General features: G+C 45.6%; 1 protein-coding gene across 11 annotated transcripts in view; it reads right to left on the bottom strand.

Annotated features, from left to right (window-relative positions):
- Positions 1-16,117, bottom strand: part of RBFOX3 (RNA binding fox-1 homolog 3) — a 1,585,357-nt gene that overhangs the window by 882,284 nt on the left and 686,956 nt on the right. For 4 of the 11 annotated variants that reach the window (XM_069199697.1, XM_069199694.1, XM_069199696.1 and 1 more), the window contains one exon: positions 3,700-3,755. The exons of 4 other annotated variants lie outside the window; for them this stretch is intronic. The gene's annotated coding sequence lies outside the window, so the exon portion shown is untranslated. Of the gene's footprint in view, positions 1-3,699; positions 3,756-6,140; positions 6,433-11,866; positions 11,906-16,117 lie in introns of those variants that run through there. 3 more of the 11 variants (XM_069199702.1, XM_069199698.1, XM_069199701.1) reach the window with 2 other exon arrangements.

Below are 16,117 nucleotides of genomic sequence, written 5' to 3' on the forward strand. Positions count from 1 at the left end.
AAAATGCCTGCCAGTATGGATGACCTTTGAATCCTACACCTTGCAGTCTCTTTTGTCTTATGTAACATTTTCTATACACTTATTTACATCTGTATTATTTATCTCTTTGGCAATGTCCAATGACATTTTTACACAGTGCTGTTTTCCCAATGCAAACATTGCATGCACATTACAAATCCTGGGATAAAGCAGCCTTCTATGTAATTGCACATGGTGTTCTTTTTTCTTTTAGGGGAAAGCTTTTTTGTGAAGACCTTAAAAAATACTCACTTAGTCATGATACACAATTACAGAATACTAAATGCATTTACACCTGGCAGGTATCCTTTTGTGGATGCCCGACAGGAATACATATGGCCATATACATAAATTTACTTCAGAAAATATATTTATGTACAGGCATATAAGTGTTGTTGTTGGACTGCTGCTGTTTAGGTTTCGTTAGGTTGAGGCTACCAGACAGTGCAGCTGTCTGAATGCAAAAGATCTATTGTGGGCATACCAAGAGCTTACAACCCCACTTATTGTTTCCACTGAATGGCTCTACTGTCACTCTATTTTGCTTGATTCTTATTCAATCACTTGTCCCAGCCTGCCCTTCTTGCGTATGTCTGTCCCCTGAAGGCTAGCCTCGTTGCCATCTCTCCGACTGGTTGACTTTGATGCTTCCTCTACTCACTTTTAGGGAACTACTTTTTTTCTTTTTGGCATAACACTGCATGAGAGAGTAGGTGTTTTCCAGTTCTTTCCCTCCTGGGCTTCAGCCCCCCAAATCCCCACACCCCTGCACAGCAAGCTCTATCTTGTGTACTTCTTCCCTTCTCCAGACTCCCCCGGGCTATATGTTGTTTTCTCCTGTGTGCTTTCTTCCAGCCCTCCCTGTTGCTTCTTGATCGAGTGCTTCCCCTCTCTCTACCTACTCCACGATGCTTCCACCCCTGCCCAGTTCCCGTTTCTCACCCCGCCTACTCTGTTGTTTCTCACCCTGCCCACTCCTGCTTGCTTGTCACCCCCGTCGGCCCCCTGTTGCTCGGCCACACCCTCAAGACAAGCACTGTCTTTTTTTTGTTTTAAAATACTTATTTATTTACTTTGTGGGGCGAGTTGTTCTATCAGCAAGCTGCCGACCACCGCCTAACCTTAGTAAAGCTCTTTTGAAGTACTTCAATTTCATATATTTCCCATTAAGAGATTTGTCTCGGATTGGTGAATACAAAATAAGGATTGACAAGGCCAACCGATCTTGCCCTTGGGACCTATTGGCTTAGTCAATTATTTTTATCTATGCTTTATGGCATGCTGATTTGTGCAACGTAGCTAAATAAAAATAAAACCATGTAATTTTTTAGGTGCGCCCGCCCAGGACTACAAAATGACACACCCACTTTTTAGGTCAAGTCTACTAGAGAGCACATGTACTGTATGTTTCAAGACATTGTGAGCTGTGACATATACAGACTTGAAGCCCCCCCATTGGTTGGCTTTCCTGCTACCTTCATTTGCTTGCTTCTTATTCAGTGGCTTGCCTTGTCCATGTTGTGTCTACCCTGTCCTGGAGCTTTGTCCTTACTTACTTGTCCTTAATTACTTGTGTCCTTACACTGTTCACTTTTAGGAACCTAGTTTCTTCTTTTCACTTGAACATTCCATCAGAGTGCACATGCTTTCCAGCTGTCGTCTTTATCTACGTCCCTTGACCTCGCCTTGGGTGTGCCTTGTTGCTTCTCCTCAGCCCTTTCATGATGCAGTCAACATTGTATGCTTCTCCCCTGTGTTGTTTTTTCTCTCTCAGCTGTTCTGCTCACCCCTGCTCCACACTGCTTTCTTGCCTGTTGCTTCTCCTCGCCAACCCAGCACCTCATGTTGCTTTGTCCCACATTGCTTCCCCAACCCACGCCCTCCAAGTTTCTTCCTCCCCTGCACCCTCCTCTCTTGTATAGCCCTTCCAATCTCCAACCTGCCTTGCTGCTTCCCCCTTTCACCCGCACCCACAGTGTTACTCACCCCCAACTGCGCACTTAAAAAAAAAAAACACTTGTGCCACTTCGTAGTGCGCATGTGATGTGTGCGCCTACAAAATGACAACGACTGCATCATAGTGCCTTTTACGTTTTTTGCCTTTAGACCTACTGCAAAGCCAATAGTTTCCAAATGCAAGAACTATTGGTTTTGCCAATGCTCAAGTTTTTTGTTTACTTGTCAGACCGACACGGATTTTCAAATAGAAAATGTGCAAAAGCATTTTTTTATTTTTATTTTTTAGAAAGTGGGTAGGGGAAAGCAACACGGGCAGAGGGCGGAAGTAACAAGGGGAAAGTGGAAGATCACAGCAGAGGGAAGCAGAAGCACCACTGGGAGGTGGGCAGGGGATGAAGGAATACAGGGGTGCGGAATCAACATGCAAGCACAGCACAGGTGGGGGAAGTAACATGCAGGGCACGGAGGGGAGTAAACAGGTGAGAGTGATAGCAGTGTGGAGCACTGAATCCTAAGGGAGAAAATCAAACAGGCGAAAAGCAGTGTTTGAAGCTTGGAGATGGTAGAAACACACAAGCAAGAAAGCAACGCAGGTGGAGGGCCATGCAAGCACAAGCTCATCAAGGAAAGGAAGCAGGGGAAATGCACATGAGCAAGGGCAACTCATAGAAAGGAAGATAAGAACACTAGGGAGACACCTGAAAAACACATGCACTTTTGTAGAGTGCTTAACAGAAAGAAAAAAGTAGCACCTGAAAAAGCAAACTGTGTAAGTACACAATGTGCCTATCCTCCAGAAGAGGGGGAAACACAAGGAGAGGAAGAAAAGCACCTACACAGGCTCTAAGCCCACTTTAAGCTAACAGCTTACAACAGTGTATGCGCTGTCTAGAAGGCAACACCTATAAAAAACACTGCATCACTTTATAGCCGTGCATGCAAGGTGATGCATGTGTCAAACTACAAAATTATGTGGCTACCTTTTTTTTTTATTATTAATTGTATTTACTTTGGTGTATTTTTTATTTATTTGTTTAATTTTCGGCCTTGCTACACAGCATCTTGCTGATGCTATGCAACATAGCCATAAAGTATTGGCAATAAGCCCTAAAGGAGCAGCCTACAGGCTTTGCTAATACCTGCTTATAAGTGTCTGGGCAGTTTCACTCTTATGAGTTTCCCTCATGAAATAGGGGAGTTTACCAACATGAAAAACTAGGTGCACATCCAAAATATATTTACAACAAAAACATAGTTGGTAACGAGAATTACTATTTTCCACTTGTACTTACCTGGATTTAACACGTGATGTGATTGTTATGTCAGTGCTGTGGATGATATATGACACATGTGACATGCTGGTGGTCCACACACTGAGATGCCAGGTCCCCAAAAGCATGACCTTTGGAAAAGATATCTCAGGAGAGGATGCTGAGCCAATGCTCTCAAGAGACCAGTGAGGTGCAGGGGATGAAGTACACTAGGTACCACACCCCTGACTGCAGTGGCCTGGAGGAGAGCTCTCAGTGGCATGGGTGGGTCAATGGAACTAAGCGGTCCAAGGGGAACAGGGGATGAAGTGGGACTGGTGGCCATGCGTGTGCCGCAGCACCTGCTGCTCCAAGGTAGGACAAAACTAGAGAGGAGGGAAAGATGTGAAAACAAGACACCAGGTAGAATGGACATAGGTAGACAGCAGAAAAGAATGCATGAAGTACTCACGCTTCAGACGCCCTGAATGAGGTGAGGTGGCGGCCAGTAGCAACTTCCCCAGACACCTGCAGTGGAAAGACAGGAATAAGAGCAGGGTCAGATGTGGAGAAGACTGACAGACCTGTAAAGGGGGAGGGGGGAGCAGGATACCTAAGGGAGAACACAGAAAACAGTGTACAGACAAAAAGGATGGAGAGTGGAAAATGGCAGCATACCAGAGTAGGCAAAGAATGCGTGTAGTAAAAGGGTGACAGAGTGGAACTGCCCGTGAAGGCAACGGAAAAAAACATTATGGCGCAAGACAAAAATAGGAAAGACGCAAAGACAGAAGAACGCGAGGTAATGAGAGGGAAGAGAATGGCGTGGAACGAAAATAGGGAAAGGGCCACAGGGGTGCGAAGATAAGAATAAAACAGTAAGGGCGGTGGCAGTAGATCTATGGTGGAGGGAGTAAAACGGGGAGAAAGTAAAACCCGCATAAGGAATTAAGTGCAGGTATAAGGCGAATGACGTGGACGCGGAGAGGACAGTGAGTGACAGCTGGGGGAATACAACAGTCAGAACAGGCTGCAGAAATGGGGAAGTAGAAAAAGAAAATAGAAGAAGTTAAAGAAAATGGTATAAGAAAAGCCAAGTAAAGAGGAGGGAAGGGGACGCGGGAAGGGTGAGGGAAGTGCCTGGTTAAGGAGAGATCACAAGTGCCTATATTGACAGAAAAAGCGAGCACAGAGAGGAGGACGAAGACGACAGAGAGCCTCGAGAATTCTTCTGGTTGAGAAGGAGGGAGGTGAGAAAAGCATGAAATCAGTCTCTAGGCGAAATCTGGTTAGGCCGCGACACTCCTCCAAGTGCATCTTTGTTACATTTACAGTGATTATGTGCGCAGGCTGCCAGACGAAGCCACCCTCCCTCACCGCCGGTCATGCCTGCACTGGGCGGGGGAGGGGCGGGACCCCTACTCACCCCGTCCAGCGAATTAACTGCAAACAACCCGATAGCAGAAAGCAATTATTCCCCCCTCCCCGCCCCCTTCCCATCATCCGTGGGATGAGGCCCTCTATTTCCAAGCATACGCTGCATTTAATGAGGCTTCTGTCGATACATCTGTCCCCGAAGCCTCGTGCTCCGGCGGGAGCGGACTTCGTTCCCTCATCCAAGGCCCACAGCAATCTGGAGCATCAAAGGGCTGCGCACACAGGCAGACTGGACTTTAGGGATTTCAATCCTGGCCTGAGAAGCTAGCAGGGCTGGGGCATGGTCTGTCGCAATCAATTTCAAGCGTCCCACCGACAACTGGGGATCGTTGGTAACTGCTTTGCATTTGTCCTTCCTTAGGGAGGTTTTATTACCCTTTGGCCATCGACCCTGTTACATGGATAATTGCACTTTTGGCCATAACTTTGATTGCAAGCGAACTTCTTTTTCCTTTTGTCTCTCTTCGCTCTCACGGAGGCGCATTGAATCAGTTCGTCTCAACTGTTTTACTTTTTTATTTTCAATTTGTGTGGCGAGAAAAGTCCTGTTAGGAATTTACGATGCTAATAGCTCTACCTCAAGCAAACGCGAGACCCACTGTGTTGCAAATGCTTGTTTTTTTCGTCGTGCAGCAGTTTATTCAGGGCTGCTTCTTTTACTGTGCAGGGTGGCGTAAGGAAGCAGGGATCGTCTGTGGGACCACTGCCTCCTCTGAAAAAATGTTGAAGCCCCCATTCTCAAAGGGGAAGGTCCCAAAGGGACCCCTTCCAGTTTTCGAATGGCTTACCACCAATTTGAAATTGGTGGTAATCTGCGAATGTTTTGCGACCGCATTCCCGGTGGCTGAACATTCATAACATACCAGTTTGACTTGTTAATAGGAAGGGACGTCCTTTTCACAAGCTTCATTACGCCACTGCCCTTAATCCTCCGCCTGTTTCTGCCATCAGAGTGCTTGATCCATTTCCATCACTGGTAATATGCAGTGCGCTTTTAAGTAAGAAAGCTCAGTCCACATACCCAGAAACTTTGTAGCCTTTTATTTAGCCCCCTTATTTATTCAAGGCTCTCGCCCTACAGCAGTGCCGGGAAGTCCTGCCTCCCTTTCAGCTCTAGCGCTCCCATCAATAGGGTCTTCATCCTGGATCTCTCAATGGGCCTTCTTAGACGGCACCTTTGCACTCTGCCCCCTCCCCTCACACTCCAGGGAACAGCAAATAACGTTAAATAAGTGACAGCGAATTGAAACCCCCTCCATTTTTCAAATCGCCTGTCAGCAGAGGAGCAAGTAATCTCATTTCCGTCTGCCTGGCCTCTCCCCCAGAGATGTGAAATGCCATCAAATGTTGGTTAAAAGGATCTCATACAATTTTCCGATCGTTCTCTGAGCTCATCAGTCTCCCTTCCCACATCCCGCCATTCCCTATCTCTTTCGTGATCGTCAGTTCTCCTCCTTGTCCCTTTCCTCCTCTTACCGTCAATGTTTCAGCTGTTTCCCTCCTCTCTCCTTAGGTCCTCCCACGTTTTTACATCCGTCATCCAGATCCCCCGCCACTTCTCTCCCTGCTGAGGACTTCCGTAAGACAGACACCTGCGCGCGCACCGCTTTACCGATTCCAACAAGTCCCTCAGCTCAACCTCAGACACCTGATGGCGGGAAGAACCGAAAAGCAGGGCACGCGAGATTGGCATTCCCTCTCCGCCACCCCAGTGAGACTTCAGACGAGAAGAAGCTGGCGGCAGGAGACACAGTGCGCCCTGCTGACTAACAAGGACAAACAACAGGTGGCGACGAGAGAAACAGGGAGCACCAAGAAAGCAAGAATCCAGTTTTTTCCATGAATAGAAATAGACACTCCAAACTATAGATAGGAAGGGAGTTTTTAAATCTGTGTAGCGCAGGCACAAAAAACAGGGGTGTACCACGGGATTCTGCTATCCCAGTATTTGGGGGGGGGGGGGGGGGGCTGTCTTATATAAAGGGCCCACTCATTCCAGGGTCCTTGTATGTCTGGGAAGTGACCCTCCTTGGCAGCCTCCACTCAGGCCTCGGCCTTTGTACATCTGGGAGATCGCCAGCCTTATGTGCCACCACTCCGACGAAGGTCCTTGGAGGTCCTCACTAAGCGTAAGATCCTTGTATACCTGGGAGGCAGCCAGACCTGAAGCATCTCAGTGAGCGTAAAACCTTTGCATATCTGGAGGGATGCAAGCCTTGATGGGCACACTGAGCCAAGGCCCTTATAAATCTGGACAGGGGTCAGCCATGCATGCCCCTACTCAGGTCAGGTCCTTTGTATAATTGGAAGATGGTCACCCTTGGAGGCTCTCTCTCAGCTCAAGACTTGTATATCAGGGAGGGGCCCAACCTTGGAGGCCATTGCTGAACTGTATATTTGGGAGGTAGCCACCCTGTACGCCCTCATAGTTTTCAAGGACCTTGTATATCTGGGCTGCAGCCAGTGTTGGAGGACCTCAATAGCGCCAGGACCTTGTATATCTGGCCAGCTTTTGTGTCATTTTAGGAGCCCTTTGGCTCATTTTGCAGATAGCCTCGTCGTTCTGTGTTACACAAACAGCACGACGAACACTTCATTTTGTTATAACCGTTATGCATTTCCGATTACAACAACTGAGACCCTTCATTGAGGCCACTGAAGTTTACTCAGCTTAGCCCATTCCACTCCTTGGGGTCTCTGTTAAGAAGCTCTCCTCACAGGTGAACTATTAGATGAAACCATTCCCATCCTCGTCCCACACATTAAGACGCCCTCAACAAAATGCCATCAAATAAGTCAGCAACTGGTGTCGGGTACTTTGAACACACCCACAGCTTGCTGCTGTCCCACACTCTGTCAGGAAGAGACACAAGCACACAGAGAAGAGACTTCAGGGAGAGGAAAACGTGGGAAAGGGCTGTCACGCTCCACAAGAGGCATCTTTAGGTTCAACATGGTTATTTTGGCAAAGTCTGCCTGTTGGTGCAGTAACAAATATAGGCATTCGTGTAGCACACGCCTTCATGCTATCTGCATAGGCAAAGTGGCAGAGCTCCCATGGGTTACATCTATAAGCAAAAGTGCTGTATATTGAGGAGCGCCCTACAGTACGGAGAAGCAGGGAGGGAACTGATAGAGGAATTGCCACAAATGCGCCAGGACACACTGTATCACTTTCATAACTCGATGTGGTGAACATGAAGCTGTCTTTCATTTTCACTCTCTTGGCCTATGTGGGCGGCACAGGCACTCCTTGGCAACATTTACCCCCTTTAAAGCAATCATGCAACTAAGTTCTGACTGAACTTTGCATCTGAGAATGAGTCACTTGGTGTTATGAAAGGGTAGCAAAACTGCAGCTTGCAGGAACTTCCGATGCATGCTGGCACAGTTCTCACTTTGGGCATCTACCCATACAAGGGTGCCATGTGTGCTGTCAGCTAGGTAGCTCTCTGCCTTTGGAGGCCTTGCATATGGTGAGAAGAAAACTACGGTTTAGCTTCTGTGCTTAGCTAGAGGAGACAAGAGGTCCATCATATGGGGTGGAGCTCAGAAGTCAGCCATTCCGAAGACCATTCTTACAAATCAATGGCCTTCATCCCAGGCAGTGATGGTGGGCTGAAAGACCTTGTTATGAGAACTCAACGTTTTGAGATCTCTCAAAGGCAAATTAACCCCTTAGCTGCTGGGCCTCCCCCAGTGCTGAGCCCCTTTTTTGCTATTTGCGGTAGTTCACGCTTAGGCCTTCATAACTTTTTGTGCACATAAGCTCTTCACGCCAAATTTGCGTCCTTTTTTCCCCAACATCATAGGGATTCTATAGGAACCCAGATTTTGTGGATTCCCCTGGAAAAGACCAAGAAATTTGCCAAAATACAGCAAAAATATTTTTTTTTCTCCGAAAAATGGGAAAAAAGGGCTGTAGAAGAAAGCATGTGTTTTTTTCCACTGAAAATAGCATCAACAAAGGGTATATGGTGCTAAAATCAGCATATCCCCCAGCTTTCAGGAACAGGCAGACTTGAATCAGAAAACCAAATTTTCAACGCAATTTTGGCATTTTACTGGGGCATACCCCATTTTTATGGGTGAGCACAAAGTGCTCCGGCCATTCTGTAATCTCTCTTTGGGCTTTAAACCACGCCCATGCCACGTCAGTCACTTACATTGGTTCGTGGGCTTGCCTTTTAAAATCCGCTTGCTTTCATTTGTGAAAGGCATGCATACGTCATGCCTTTTCCGGTATTTAGCCCACCTACACAGAACCGGTAAAGTACCAAAAACATACAAGGCTCGATGTTTTCAGCCTGGAGTCCGGACTACTTTATCTGTTTATTTTACAAGCAGCGCGATCCTGCAGCATTTTACATAGCGCGATTGCGCTGCATTGTTTTTTTTTGCTTTACAACGCTAATAGCTCTAACTCTAACAAATGCGAGACCCGTTGCATTGAAAATGCTTGTTACTATTTTTTGTGCTTTCAGCCCCCTTCCAGTTAGTGACAGAAATGGATGTGAAACCAATGCTGGACCTCGGACAGCTAAACATTTTTGAAAAGTAGACAAAACTATGAATTCAGCAAGGGGTCATTTGTGTAGATCCTTCAAGGTTTTCCTACAGAAAGTAACAGCTAAAATAAAAATATATTGAAATTGAGCTGAAAAAAACAGCCATTTTGCTCCACGTTCTACTATGTAACTTTTCCTGCCATGTCAAATTTTCAAAAGCAATATATCGTTACATCTGCTGGACTCTTCTGGTTGCGGGGATGTATAGGGCCTGTAGGTTCATCAAGAACGCGAGGTACCCAGAGCCAATAAATGAGCTGCACCTTGAGATGGGTTTTCATTGTATACCGTGTATACAGCAATTCATTTGGTGAAATATAAAGACTGAAAAATAGCTATCAAGGAAACCTTTGTATTTCCAAAATGGGCACAAGATAAGGTGTTGAGAAGCAGTGGTTATTTGCACATCTCTGAATTCTGGGGTCCCCATACTAGCATGTGAATTACAGGACATTTCTCAAATAGACATGTTTTTTACACACTGTCTTACATTTGGAAGTAAAAGAAGGAGAGAAATGCAAGGGGCAACAACACTTGTTGTACTAATCTTTGTTCCCCCAATTCTCCCGATAAAAATGGTACCTCACTTGTGTGGGTAGGCCTACTGCCGGCAACAGGAAACGCAACATGGACACACCACGTTTTTACATTGATATCTGACGTGTTTTTTGTAAAGTGCCCAGCTGTGGTCTTTGGCCTCTAGCTGAGCCGGCACAGAGGGAAACCTACCAAAACTGTGTATTTTAGAAAACTAGACACCTAGGGAAATCCAGGATGGGGTGGCTTCTGGGGCTTTCATTAGGTTCTGTTACCCAGGATCCTTTGCAAACCTGAACATTTGGCAAATAAAACACCTTTCCCTCACATTTCGGTGCTGCAAAGTTCTGGAATCTGAGAGGAGCCACAGACTTCTTTCCACCCAGCATTCCCTCAAGTCGCCCAATAAAAATGGTACCTCACTTGTGTGGGTAGGCCTAGTGCCCGCAACAGTAAATGCCCCAAAACACAACATGGACACATCACATTTCCCTAAAGAAAACTAACCAGTTTTTTTGCAAAGTGCCTGGCTGTGGTCTGTAACTCAGCCGGCACCTAGGGAAACCTAGCAAACTTATGCATTTTTGAAAACTAGACGTCTAGGGGAATTCAGAATGGGTAACTTGTGGGGCTCTCACCAGGTTATGTTACCCAAAATCCTTTGCAAACCTCACAATTTGGCAAAAAAACACTTTTTCCTCATATTTCGGTGATGGAAAGTCTGGAATTTGAGAGGAGCCACAAATTTCCATCCACCCAGCATTCCCCCAAGTCTCCCGATAAAAATGGTACCTCACTTGTGTTGGTAGGCCTAGTCCCCGCAACAGGAAACGCCCCAAAACGCAACATGGACACATCAAATATTTACATTGAAAATGGAAGTGTTTTTTGGAAAGTGCCTAGCTGTGGATTTTGGTCTCTAGCTCAGCCGGTACCTAGAAAAACCTACCAAACCTGTGCATTTTTTAAAAACAAGACACATAGGGGAACCGAGGATGGGATAACTTGTGGCGCACTCACCAGGTTCTGTTACCCAGAATCCTTTGCAAACCTCAATATTTGCAAGAAAACAACTTTTTCCTCACATTACTGTGATAGAAAGTTCTGGAATCCGAGAGGAGTCACAAATTACCTTCCACCCAGCATTCCCCCAAGTCTCCTGATAAAAATGGTACCTCACTTGTGTGGGTAGGCCTAGTGGCTGTGTCAGGAATAGATCACACAATAGTCAATGTTGGTCCTTACATGAGGGCAACAGTTGACCCTGGGGTGATCCATTCCTGAAACAGGCACTAGGTACAGGCACTCAAGTGGGGTAGCGTTTTTATCAGGACAGGTGGGGAAACACTGGGTGGTAGGAATTTTGTGGATCCTAACATATTCCTGTAGTTTGTGTGACAGAAATGCAAGAAAAAAATGAAGTTTTTTAGTCAACATTTCAGCTTTGCAGGGTATTCTGGGTAAGAATACTTTGGGGAATCCACACAAGTCACACCTCTGTGGACTCCCCCGGATGTCAAGTTTGCAGAAATGTCTGGGCTTTGTAGGATTCCCTATATGGCTGCTGAGCCCAGGACCAAAAACGCAGGTGCCTGCCTTACAAACCAGGTTGTTTTTTTATAGATAATTTTGATGTCTCCACAATACGATTTGGACGGTGGAATTTGGGGCTGAACTAAATTGAGGAGCTCCCAAGAGAGCACTCTCTCAGTGCTTGCTGCCGCATTCACCTGCTCTCTGGGTTGGGCTAACCCGCTATCGTCCCGCTGCACTGACTGTGCTTGCGATGGGACAGCAGGACTGTCCTCATCACTTCACTCATAATCACTGGAAGAGGACTTATCGAATGGGACTCCTCCGACTGAAAAATAACTCCCAGAATCTGCGCCATTGCCCTATCCCTCAGGTTCTGTCTCAGTCTCTGATCCTATGTCAGAGCTGTCCACTATAACCCAAGATAGGGCTTGAGCAGCAGTCATCCAATGAGATGCCATCTCTGATACTGGCTAAACTGTCGCTCTAAAATGCTAGCATATGTAGACAGTCACAAAATTGCTGGTGGGTGTGTGATACCTGCAACAGTAGAGGTCACCTTACCTTTGCTTTGTCCCTCAATCAGCATGTTCTCTCAAGACACTCAAAAAAAAAAAAAAAAGACACACTATTACACCCTGTCACATAGCAATCGTCACAGTCTTTAGCGCCTCTAGAGCCCCGTCCAGCAATCATTATTAGTTCTCCCACTCCCATTACCTCCTCCTCCAATTCCCTCACTACCACCCAGCAAACGTGCATTTCATCTCTCCATAGCCCCCCTCGCACGTACATTTCATTTGTATTATAGCGCAGGTAATGGCTGGCTTTACTAATCCACTCTGCTATTCACATATAATACAGTTTTGATCCTTTCATTGGGCATATAAACCTTCTGCGATACTTTATGGCATCAAAACTGCCACTAGACAAAAGTCAGATCCTTTTCTAGCTGAAACATAATCACAAGAGTTACTTCACATTTTTATTACTGCCTAAAAGCTACAGTTGAAACGCGTCAGTTGAAGTATGTACATTGCTTTGAAGACGCAAGCTGCAACTGCAAGACAACTGGTGGCGAATACATATATATATATACATATATATATATGTATGTAAAGAGATCACTTTTATATGTGGGTGTAAGATTTTCCTGGGGACCGATCACAGCCCCCAGGGAAACCACACACATTGACAAAAGTGATCACTATAAATATATATATATATATATATATATATATATATATATATATATAGAGAGAGAGAGAGAGATAGATCTCTCTCTCTCTCTCTCTATATATATATATATATATATATATATAGATATATATAGATATATATTTTTTTTTAACAGCTGTATGGTTTATATATATATATATAATATATATAAAGAGAGAGAGATAGATCTCTCTCTCTCTCTCGCTCTCTCTCTATACTGTATATATATATATGTATATATATATATATATTTTTTAAAGCCACTATGGCCCCCAGGGAAACCATACAGCTGTTAAAAAAAGTATTGTCTCGTCAGGGGGTTGCCCTGCTCACGGGCGACCCCCTGTCAATTTCATTTAATGTTGTTGTTTTTTAAATTTGTTGACATTGTTTTTTTTTTTTTTTTTTTTACACCCGCCTCCTCCAGGGTAAACCTACAGCTAAGAAAAAAATTGCCCCTTGGGGGGGCCTGCCTCTTTGCCGAGGAGGCCGACCCCCCCATGTGAAATCCCTGGTGTCTCGTGGGGGTTTCCTGGCCCTCGATCGCAGCTGCTCTTTGATCGAGGGCCAGGAAACCCATTCAGGAAGGCCTTGTTTGAAAGGGGAGAGTTTCCCCTTTCAAACGAGGCCTTCCCGAACGTCGGGAAGGCCCATTTGGGCCTGTTTTCCCCACCGGAGCAAGGGCGCTTCCTGCTCTGGTGGGGAAAACAGGTAGTGACATCAGCGCGCCTTGCGACGTGCTGACGTCACAAAGGAGCGGGTGGGGGGAGACATGAAAGATCTTCCGTGTCTCCTATGGTTTTTTAAATTAAAAATAAATAAATCCTCAGATGCAACGCATGTGAGAATTTTTTAACCTCCTCCCTGGTGTCGGCCACTGGTCGTGACCTGCCACGCCCGCATTGTAGAGGTTAAATTGAGAACCAAGAGCATTTGGCAAATGTGTTTGAAATATTGACGGTCCTCGAAGACACAAACGATCACACAGACGTGCGGATTCATTTGAACCTGTGAGCTCCAGGATGTAACATGAGCTACAAAGAAGCGCTTTGCTTGATGGAGGGAGTTTGACGAGCTAAATCACTACTTTAGTGATGCACTCTAAGCCTTGTGAAGGCCAGTTCCCTGGACATGAATAGGTCCACAGGGTGGTACTGGGGCTAATCTATCAAGGACTGGCTTCCTGCCTGACAGGAACATTGCCTCCTGGAAATCTGTGTTTGGAAGCTGAAATAAATGATCTTGTACCAAAGGGAGCTGCTGGCAAGTTATAGACTTCACAAGTAGCTGATGTGCTAATGGGAAGACTGCATGTAACTATGACAGCTGTGGGGAGACCTCTGCAGCTGTTTTCAATAGGACTGGTTCCCCAGATCAGATCAGAAAGAACTAAGACAAAGATAACCTAATGAAAAAGCCTGCACATTTATTACAAAGACCTACTGAGGAAAATTACTTCACAGTAACCCCTCTAGTCTCTAGGACGCTGAAGCTGTTCAATGAAAATTGTTAGTACTTTGCTGCCCTGTGGTGGACACTTTTGATAACAAAGTCTTTGGGCCACTTCATGTCCGATTTAGAATTTACTGGATGTGAAACATCTGCCAAAAAGCAGTGAATATTCCACCTGCCTGAATCAGAGTGTATATGTCTACAATCTAAATAGGATGGAAAGGTCATCTGTCGTTCTGTCAAACTCAAAATCAGGCCCCATATTATTATATTCCAAAAGACTATTTTTAAACTTTTTGTTATCCTTTTATCTTTTTTTTTTTTTTTACAACATTTTAATTAAGTTTTCCAAGAATGCAATCAACTTTTGCTCAGCTTGAGCAGTACAATATTCAGTACTCACACACATATCTTATGTCAGTTATTGAATAACGAGAGTAAGCATAAGAAAGTGTCAATACAAGAGTGGAGATGTAAGAATCACTAGAGCCCTACCCATTCAACACAAACACTCCTCCACCCCTGTGCCCACATACCCCATCCTACGACCCCCTGCCTAGTATAGCCCTCGTAACTTGTATCATTGTGGAATCCCTAAATATGAGGTGTCCCATGCATTCCGCCATGTGTAATAGCTGAAGAGAATTAGCCTTGTTCCACTGCTGGTTCGTCTATGAGTAGAAGAGAGTGTTCAGGGCGCTCTGGGTCAGGTTCCTTAAGACAGTCCGCTGTGTGCTCCCAGGCTTTAGTCTTACCCATCAAGCCCCTCCATCTTCTCACCTCCTGGAATAGAGCAGTGCTTTTGTAACCTGTCCATCTAAGAAGGTCTTGCAGCCATTTATCTGGTCTTGGGCCTTTGGACGCCTTCCAGTGCATGGTGATCTCTTGCTTTGTTCAGGATCATGGCAAGATCCACAAACCTGGTGGTAGTTTTACAGGTGTGTGGACACGGGAATCTCTCCAGTAGGCTTGCCAATTGAGTGTGTGGGATGGACCTCTCAATACCCATGTTGGTGTACATGACCATCTCCTTCCGAAAATCAGTCAATTCAGGGCAAGACCATACCATGTGAAGCATTTTGGCCCCTTGTGCTCCGCATCTGGGAACGGCTGCTGTAGCAACTTGAAAGAGGCGATTAATGTTGCCAGGGCTAAGGTAAGCTCTGTTTAACAAATAAAAACGGATTAATTTAAAACAAGAGTTCCTCGATACCCGGTATATGTTGGTGAGTTTTGTGGTTCATTCTGCATCGGAGATTGGTAGTGCAATGTCCTCCACCCATTTCTCTCATAGGTCCCTCAATGGTGTGACTCTTTCGGACCGTAAGGTTTGATACAGGCATGTTACCGCTTTAAAATGACCCACTGTGGTGCATAGGATTTGGCAACCCCTGTGGGGGGGAGGAATTTCGACTAAACCAGCACTCCAATGGGCGCTCAAAATCGCTGTCACTGCACAATGTAGGAGAAATTGGCCACATGTTATCCCAAATGCAGTAGCGAAGTCATCAAATTACATAAGTTCCCCGTCTCAGTAGATGTTTCCCACCCTATTGGGACCTACCTGCCAGTCTTCTTAGTGCGGTGCCTGGGGTCATATGTTCTAGTCCTCTCAGCAGAAGGACTAATGAGTAGGGTCTGCCAACCTCAGTACATCGGAGAGAGCGCTGCCAACAATGGCGAACAACCTGCAGGTCCATAGTACTTTGCAGAAGTGGTTGCTCTGGGTTCAGGAGGATCTAGACCATCCATCACAAAGCCCGGGATCGCTTTATCAGTGTCCCCTTACAGTGTTACTCTGGCTATGATCCACTGATTGAACCACTGGAGTTGTGCTGCTAAATAATATACCTCAAAATCTGGTGATGCAAAGTCCCCATTCGTCTTCGGGCATTGTAATTTAGTTATTGCTACTCTATGCCTACCTGATCCCCACATAAGTTTGGTCAGCAATAAATTCAGGTCTGTCTGGGATGACAATGTGTAGAGTAGAAAAGAAATACAACAGTCTAGGGAGTGCCACCAGCTTTGCCACTGCTATTCTCCCAGCAACAGATCGTGGTAACGTTTTCCAAAAGCCTACATTGGTAGGGAGACCTCTGATGGCTGCACCAATATTGCACTCTAGAAGGTCAAGAGGATTGT

Source organism: Pleurodeles waltl, chromosome 7, assembly GCF_031143425.1.
Source record: "Pleurodeles waltl isolate 20211129_DDA chromosome 7, aPleWal1.hap1.20221129, whole genome shotgun sequence".
Taxonomy (NCBI): Eukaryota; Metazoa; Chordata; class Amphibia; order Caudata; family Salamandridae; genus Pleurodeles; species Pleurodeles waltl.